Here is an 8,866-nt window from a genome sequence, read left to right on the forward strand (position 1 = left end):
ATCTAATATACAGCATGGTGATTATAGCTAATAATACCATATTATGTACTTGAAAGTTGCTAAGAGAGTTGATCTTAAGTGTTCTCACCAGAAAAAAGAAATGGTAATTATGGCACAGGATGGAGGTGGTAGCTAACACTATGGTGATTATCATTTTGCAATATATAAATGTATCAAATCATCAGGCTTGTACACCTTAAACTTATACAGAGTTCTATGTCAATTATATCTCAATAAAGCTGGGAAAAAAAGGCCTCCATTTTAACAATAAAGTTGTTAAATTGCTGTCTGATACTCTACATTTTAGAGAAAATGTTATAAATAGAATATAGTTATTATTTCATAAAAGAACAGCTATAAAAATGCTTTGAAATAGGTAAAATATTTTTAAAAGCAAGGTTTTGTACTAAGCTGCCTACGATGTATTTTAATAAATTAATCCCAAAATACTAACTTGTAATAATAGTGTTTAACAGCACTAATACATGAAGGCAGTGTTAGGAAAACTGATGTTCTGAGCAAGAAGAACAAGGAATAGAAGTTGTAATGATAACAGATGACAGAGGAAAAAGCAGAATTCATCAGCTCCTACTTTGCTTTCATTTTCCATCACTGAGAACTATCCTCAAATTGGAAAGGGTAGGACCTGCATGGGAAAGAGGGAATTATTATTATTATTTTTTGGCCGCACCATGCAGCTTGTGGGATCTTAATTCCCCGACCAGGGATTGAACCTGGGCCCTCTACAGTGAGAATGCGGAGTCCTAACCACTGGACCGCCAGGGAATTCCCCTCATTTTCTGAAAAAAGAAACTGTAAGCCCGTGAGCACATTTTTCCTTGGCAAAATTCTGGAACGGATAATTAAGCAAATGCTTTGTGAATCTTTCGAAAAGTGGTAAAAACAAGGCCCAGCTTGAATTCACTAAGAAATAGGTGGATGTTGTTGATAGGTTTCCTACTCTCCCTGGTCTGACCCCTGCATGGTCATACAAGGGAAGAAAGTGGGCCTTGGAGTGGAATGAGGCTGAATTTCCAAACACAGCTCCACCACTTACCAAAAGTGAGGCTTGGACACAACTTCTGTGAGCCTGTCATGTAACCCAAATGTAATGGAGCTTCTTAGGGCTAACTCTGCTCTCATCCAGGGCCTTCTTGGAGACCAATCTCACACACATGGTCTTACCACAAAACAGCAACAACAATCCAAACTTTGAAGGCATTGATAAATAATGGGGATTATATTATATATGACACATCAAAAACTTCATAAATTTCCCTTATCTAACCTGACCCTTTCCCTAAATTTCCTCCCCTAGGGAATCTACATCATCTCCTTCACTTCTAACTCCCTCAAAGGAACAGCAACAACAAAGATACTCCACAGCTTCTCCACTTACACTTCTGCTTTCCCACCAGTCAGTAAAATAACAATACTTAGAAAAATATGTGGTTAGCCAAAACCAAACTACATCCATGTATGCCCTAGGGAGCCTGAATTATTCTGCCATAGCAAAAATTAAAATAATAATGCCTACTTCACAGAGTTTTTGAGAGGACTATGTTTAAAATAATATATGAAAAAGGCTTAGACTGGTCACTCAGTAAGTATTCATCACTATTATTTTTCATCACTACTCTCACTACTGTGGTAGATCAAGAAAATGGTGTGAACCTTGTTTTCTGAGGCATTTGACAAATCTTCACAAATAAGGAGGGCTGGATGATGGCACAGTTTGTTGGAAGTTCAAATGATTTCTACAATAGAAATAGAAGTGTCCTGTAGTTTGTCAAAGCCCTCCATAGCCCTGTCCTGTTAAACATCTTCATGAATCACTTAATATGAATGAGCATACTGGAAGCTCATTATCAAATTTACAGATAGTACAAAATGGGGGGTGTTTAATAGGTGATAAGCTAAATGACAGAATGAAGAATCCAGAAGATCTAAAAAGGCTGATCCAAAAGGTAATTTAATACGGGTTAATGTAAAACTGAGTTGTGTGTTTAAAAAAAACCCCTGCTGCTTAAAAACAGAATGGTGAGGCTTGGATTTACTTGTGTATCAAGTGAAAAAAAAACACACAAAAAAAACCCCAGGAAAGTCTTCTTGACTACAAGATCAAAATGAGCATTCAGTATTGTATGAAAGTTAAACAGCAACTACAGCCCTACAAATAGAATGCAAAGAGAGGTGTCTGGTTTTGAGTTACGTTCCCACTTCCTGTAGCATAGAGTAGTGGTGTCATAGCCTCAAGATCCCAGCTTCTAGTCTTGGCTCCGAGCAATCATTACCCGTGTGACTTTGGCAAGTTGGTGAACCTTTCTGGGAGCTCCTTAATCTTGAAATTCAAGAGAAGTAGGGAGGAAAGTTTAGACTAAATTATTTGTTCTTTTTTTAAAAAATATATTTATTTATTTATGGCTGTGTTGGGTCTTCGTTGCTGCACGCGGGCTTCTTATTGTGGTGGCTTCTCTTGTTGCAGAGCACGGGCTCTAGGCATGCGGGCTTCAGTAGTTGTGGCACACAGGCTCCGTAGTCGTGGCTCACGGGCTCTAGAGCGCAGGCTCAGTAGTTGTGGTGCACGGGCTTAGTTGCTCTGTAGCATGTGGGATCTTACCGTACCAGGGCTTGAACCCATGTCCCCTGCATTGGCAGGTGGATTCTTAACCACTGTGCCACCAGGGAAGCCCCCTGGACTAAATTATTTCTGAAAGAACTCTGGCCATGAAGTTCAATTTCAATTATTTAATTCAAGTAGTTTAAGTAATTTAAATTAATTTACCTTAGGAGATTAACTGCCACTTTAGATATGAGGGATATATTAGTGGTTATAAGTGATATAAACCCAACTAAAATTATTTTAAGTAAAATAGAAGTATATAGGCTCTCCGAATGTGAAGAATGGTTCATGAAATCATGAGAATAACAGAGAAGCTGGACTTCAGGAACACTGATGTCTACACAAAGAGAATTTGGTTCTGATGGAAGTGAGGTTTGAAACTGGTTAGCTGATGTAGATGGGAAAGTCAGCCTGGAGTGATAATTTAGGGAAAAAGGGAGAGGCAACAGGAACTAAGCTTTGTTGAATGTCTACTATGCGTCAGGTTCTATACTAATCTATTTCAAGTATGCTATCTTCTTTAATCCTTACTTTTATAGAAACTGAAATTCAGAGTGGTTTAAGAAACTTGCCTGAAGTTAAGTAGTAGAACCAAAGAAATGGCAATGGCCAATGTAGTTTTTAGTGGTGTGGCCTAAAGATGCTTGACTAATAATGTGCTTGTAGATGTTGCTTAATGATGCTAGCATAGGGAATTCCCTGGCAGTCCAGTGGTCAGGACTCCAAGCTCTCACTGCCACAGGCCTGGGTTCCATCTCTGGTTGGGGAACTAAGATCCCACAAGCTGTGTGGCAAGGCCAAAAATAAAATTAATTAATTAATTAAAAAAATAATGGTAGCACATTTATAGTGCTTACTGTGTAACAATAACTATTCTAAGTGCTTTATGTATGTTAACTTTTTAAAAAATATTTTATTTATTTATTTATTTGGCTGCACCTGGTCTTAGTTGCAGCACTCGGGATCTTCACTGCACTATGTGATATTCTTCACTATGACCAGGAGGGGAAGTCAAATACAGCAACATTTCAAAAATGATTTTTTCTTTCTCTTAGTTATGGAATAACAAGCTTCTTATTTTTTTACTTTTCAGTTTTTTTCAATTTACTTCAATGAAAAAGTATTCCCTGTATTCAGGAAAAACCTACAGCTTTAAATATATGTATATTTCTTTTTTACACTTATAATTGTCTTGCTTCTACCCTGGGGTGGACACACTCTATTTTGAAGGTCAACATTGCATTCTGGGATTGAGTTGAAAAGGTCATTAACTAGGAGAACAGTAGAAAACAAACACTGCACCAAGGAATTGGGACATAATGCTTCTCTCTAACATCATGCATGCATTCTAGATAGGAATAAGGGTAAAGTGAAAAGCAAAAGGAAGTATGAATGTCAAATGAGTTTATCCCCATTCTATTGGTAAGAAAGAATAGGTTAATTGATATTGGGTAGACAATTTGAAATCTCTGCCTAGCAATTGAGACCTAAGAAATTATCTAGTTCATAGTCATTTTGAAAATGAGAAAACTGAGGCCTGGAAAAGTTAGTTTGCCTCCAGTCACATAGCTTATTAATTATAACAAGTTGGAGTAGAAAGAGCATGGGCTTCTAGAGTCATATTCTGGCTCCACCACTCCCTAATTGTGCAAATTTTGGGTCAGGTTAGTTAACTTCTCAGAGTCTCAGTCTCTTCATTTTCAAAATGATAGTAATCTTACCTATTGCAATTGATTGTTGTGAGAATTAAATGTATAAGTACATAGCTAATCCCAAATAGACAGTTGGTGTTCAATAAATTTTATCTTCCAATTCCTTCTGGTTATTTGCAAAGCAAGGTCACCATCTATAACTCGTAGAGATTGTACAGTATACTGCTTTGAATAAAGAAATTTGTAAGACTCAAATATTGAAATGATACACTTGTTATAAAACAGTGGTGCTGGAAACATTTTAAAGAGTATGCAGGACAAAGAAGTAAACATATTAAAAAAATTTTTTTAATTATTCTTATTTTTTAAATATTTATTTATTTATTTAGGCTGCTCTGGGTCTTCATTGCAGCGTGCAGGATCTTCGTTGCAACCTGCGGGATCCCTCAGCTGCAGCATGCAGGCTTCTTAGTTTAAGTGGCATGTGAACTCCTAGTTGCAGCATGCATGTGGGATCCAGTTCCCCCACTAGGGGTCGAGCCCGGGCCCCCCTCATTGGGACCGTGAAGTTCCACCCACTGGACCACCAGGGAAGTCCACATATTTTAATTTATATATATTGATAATACCTATGATGGTTACTTTTATGTATCTATTTGACTGGGCCATGGGGTGCCCAGATATTAGGTCAAACATTATTCTAGCCGGGTATGTGAGGGTGTTTCTGGATGAGATTAACATACGAATCAGTAGATTAAATAAAGCAGATTTCCCCCTAATTTAGAGAGTGGGCCTTATTTAATCAGTTGAAGCCCTGAATAGAGCAAAAAGAGTGACCTTCCCTCAAGTAAGTGAGAATTTTTCCTGCCTACAGACTCAAACTGAAACATCAACTCTTCCTGGGTCTCTAGCCTTCCAGCCTTTGGACTGGAACTGAGACATTGACTCTCCTGGTTCTCAGGCCTTTGAACGTGGACTGGAAGTACTCCAGCTCTCCTGGACTTCCAGTTTAACTACTCACCCACCCTGCGGATCTTGGGACTTGTCAGCTCCCATGATTACATGAGCCAATGCCTTGTAATAAGTCTCTTTATAATTATAAATAATTATACACACACACACATCCTAACGGTTCTGTTTCTCAGCAGAACACTAATATCATACCAGAGGTATACACGCGCACATACATATTCCTCATGTTTTCATAATAGTCAACAAGTAAGTATCCATTTCAAGGAATGCTTATGCAAATCCACAAGAAGTTGGGAAATACTGAGCAACAGTTAACGTCTCACATTTGATAAACCTCTTAAGAATATATCCGCCTCTCTGAGAGCACTGCTGTTCTCCAGAAGAACATGGCTAGTTCCAGGAGAAGTAGAGGTGACTTAGGAGCAGCAGAACCAAAGAATACATGTCAATCAACTCATTCCTAAGAGGGTTACCTTGAGGGATAGAAAGTTTGAGCAACTCTTTTGTAACCTTTCCTATTCATGGTGCCCTCAAGCAACCAGCTTTTGCAATGCTCTATCTATGGCATTCTTTTTAGTGGACTTGGCAATATCATGAATCATATTTTCACGATCTGTCTCGTCACTGGTTGGTGACTGGTGGCAGCTGGATAGGGAATCCATTAAATAGAATACATTTTTCTAATCCTTTCATATGTTTGGTGTAAGTGCTATCATCAATTCAACATTAAATAAATGTTTTATGATTCTGGCTTTTAAATCGCTAAAATAGGGATAATAATGCCATCTATATATTTTAAAATATGGTAGGAAAATTATAAAAAGTAAAAACATTATAAAGTATTATAAGTTAATACTTTTACTTTTCAGATGTGTTGAAATGGTGCAAACACAAAATATTGCAAACACTAGAAGGCACTATTTCTCTACTGAGGCAGAAAATGTTCTACCACAAATTTCTTGTGTCCTAAACTCCTCCTCTTGCCTATTTCCTTTTCAAGAACAAAAAGTGCAGTATGAGAAACTTTAAAATGTACATTTCTACAATGTACTAAGCAGTGTAAAGAAAAGGGAAAAGGAGAAGTAGTGATATAAAGGACACAAAGAAAAAACGTAAATCCAATAAAAAGAAGACAGAAACAAAAAACTGCAAAAGACGATAAAGGGGAAGACAGATAACGAGAAGAAAATGAGGTCAAAGCAAGTTTCTTTTTTTTTTCTTTTTTTTCGGTACACGGGCCTCTCACTGTTGTGGCCTCTCCCGTTGCAGAGCACAGGCTCTGGACGTGCAGGCTCAGCGGCCATGGCTCATGGGCCCAGCCGCTCCGTGGCATGTGGGATCATCCTGGACCGGGGCACGAACCCGTGTCCCCTGCATCGGCAGGCAGACTCTCAACCACTGCGCCACCAGGAGAGCCCAAAACAAGTTTCTTTTATACAATATAATATGGGAACTGTTTTCCATGTCATAACTCTTTGTCGTGTTATATTTTAAAACCCTAATTTATAATTAATCAGTGGCTCTCTAGGTCTGTGCTGTCTTCGCTTTCCAATCTTCTCACCCATCCTGTTTCTCTTAACTGCCCCTTGCAGGGAGGATACTGGGAATGCATCAGAATCTATAATGAAAACAAGAGTGACTGAGGGGTTTGGAATTAACCGTGGAAATGCAAGTGCTGTTTTGATAGTACTGACTCGTAGAAAGGAAAGTAGACAAATGTCCTACTTATCCCTCCCTAAAGAAATTGTGTCTGAACAATTGGTTGAGACTTACAAAAAAAATTGAGGGGATTGTGAATAATGGAGAACTAAACAGTCCTGCACTATTTGGTTAGAGGCTTTTTTAAAAATTTAACTTTTGGGACTTAAGGTTTCACAATAGCTTGAGGTTCATTTGTTGTTGGTGGTGGTGGTGGTTTTATTTTTCTCTCTTCCTCTTCCTCTCTTCTCTTCTCTCTTCCTTCTTCACCTTTTAATTGTTTTTTTAAAATTATTTATTTATTTATTTTGGCTGCACTGGGTCTTCGTTGCGGCATGCGGGATCCTTAGTTGTGGCATGCAGACTTCTTAGTTGCAGCATGCATGTGAGATCTAGTTCCCCAACCCGGCTCCCTGCATTGGGATTGCAGTCTTACCTACTGGACCACCAGGGAAATCCCCACCTTTTAATTCTTGACAATTAAAGGAATCCAGGAGGAGGCAGCACAGAGCTGCCTGGCTGCTGAGGATCTGACCTAGTTTTAAAGAGTGATCTTGAGGTTGGCTTCTACTAATCTATCTTTGAAATCAACTTAGAAAAGTAAACAGGAACTGAAAGTCACATTTGTCAAATCAAATATTGTACATTTAAGGGCCAAGGCGATCATGCTTGATTGAGACTCAGGAAATTTTACTAACTGTGCTTTGAGAACAAGGAAATCGAAGTGCCTCATTTAACACATTTAGATTGGAGGTTAAAACCCCTGGCCAAACAATTTCTCAGCAATAAATACTCTATTAAGCTATGAGCTCACAGAGAATCATGTCTTGCATCTTATACACCTCAACTTGTCTTTGTACCCACAAAGCCTAGAATATATCAGGCACTCAATAAATGGTAGTTGAATGAATGAACATGAAAACATTCTCCTGGAGTTAGGCATTCAGGCTATCAACTGTTTTGTTTTGTTTTGTTTTCCTCTGATCTTTTTTGTCCTTGCTTTCATTGAACCATGCTCTTATGTTGGAAAGTATTAATTAACAATCTCTTTCTCACCTCTTATCAGGAAGAGTGTCTGAATCCAAAGAACATAATTGAGACTGGTGCCAATCTCTGAGTTAGAGGGAGAGAGGAGACTTTAATAGCCAGTAAGTAAATTTGTGGTGCCCTCAAGTTCCTTGGAGGAGTAGGAAAAAAAATTGGGAAGTTATTAACTCAACTGGGGGTCTTGATGACAGAGGACACATTCTTTCTTCAGTATGAATTTAGACTTTGATGCCTTCAAGAAAAATCATTAATGCAAGTCCTTGGGAGATATTCTCACCTCATATATGACCAAGGGACTGGCAGTGTCAATGCCCACCTAGTTGAAGTTCAGAAAGTTCTTGTCCAGCAAGAGAAAATTAGTATTGATGTGCAATATAGTCAGCCTTCTTATAGTGATTTGTGCTGCCTTTCTTCTGCTCTTGTAGTCCCTCTTTGAGACCATAGGGCTAGACTAGGGAAGATTAAGGGAGAAGTGTCCAGGGGATGAATCTCTTCCTATGGAAGGAACAAGAGCAGGTTTTTCCCCCACCAGGAATAGGGTGGGGTTTGTAGGACTGAGTGTCTTAAAGAGGGGGTACTTGGAGTAGGGGAAGGGGCAGAGCCTGGAATTTCCTGTTAGGAATGGAGGGGAGGGCCCAAAGAGGACTCCCTCTTAATGAAATCTTTGGGTGCTTTCCCTTTTGGAATGCAAGGGAAAATTGAAGTTAGTTGATATGTTAACTCTTGCCTCTTCTATAGTATGATTTTCTATATAAATAATTAATTCCTATTCCAGCAGAGTCTGTTGTATTTATATGTGGAGGCTGAAGGGACAGGATAGTGAGAAGGAATGGGCTCTTCTACCATATTCTTTTTAAGCACTCCAGTAGAGATA

The sequence above is a fragment of the Monodon monoceros genome, unplaced genomic scaffold (assembly GCF_005190385.1).
Source record: "Monodon monoceros isolate NGI ecotype Baffin Bay Population unplaced genomic scaffold, NGI_Narwhal_1 Super_Scaffold_20, whole genome shotgun sequence".
NCBI lineage: Eukaryota > Metazoa > Chordata > Mammalia > Artiodactyla > Monodontidae > Monodon > Monodon monoceros.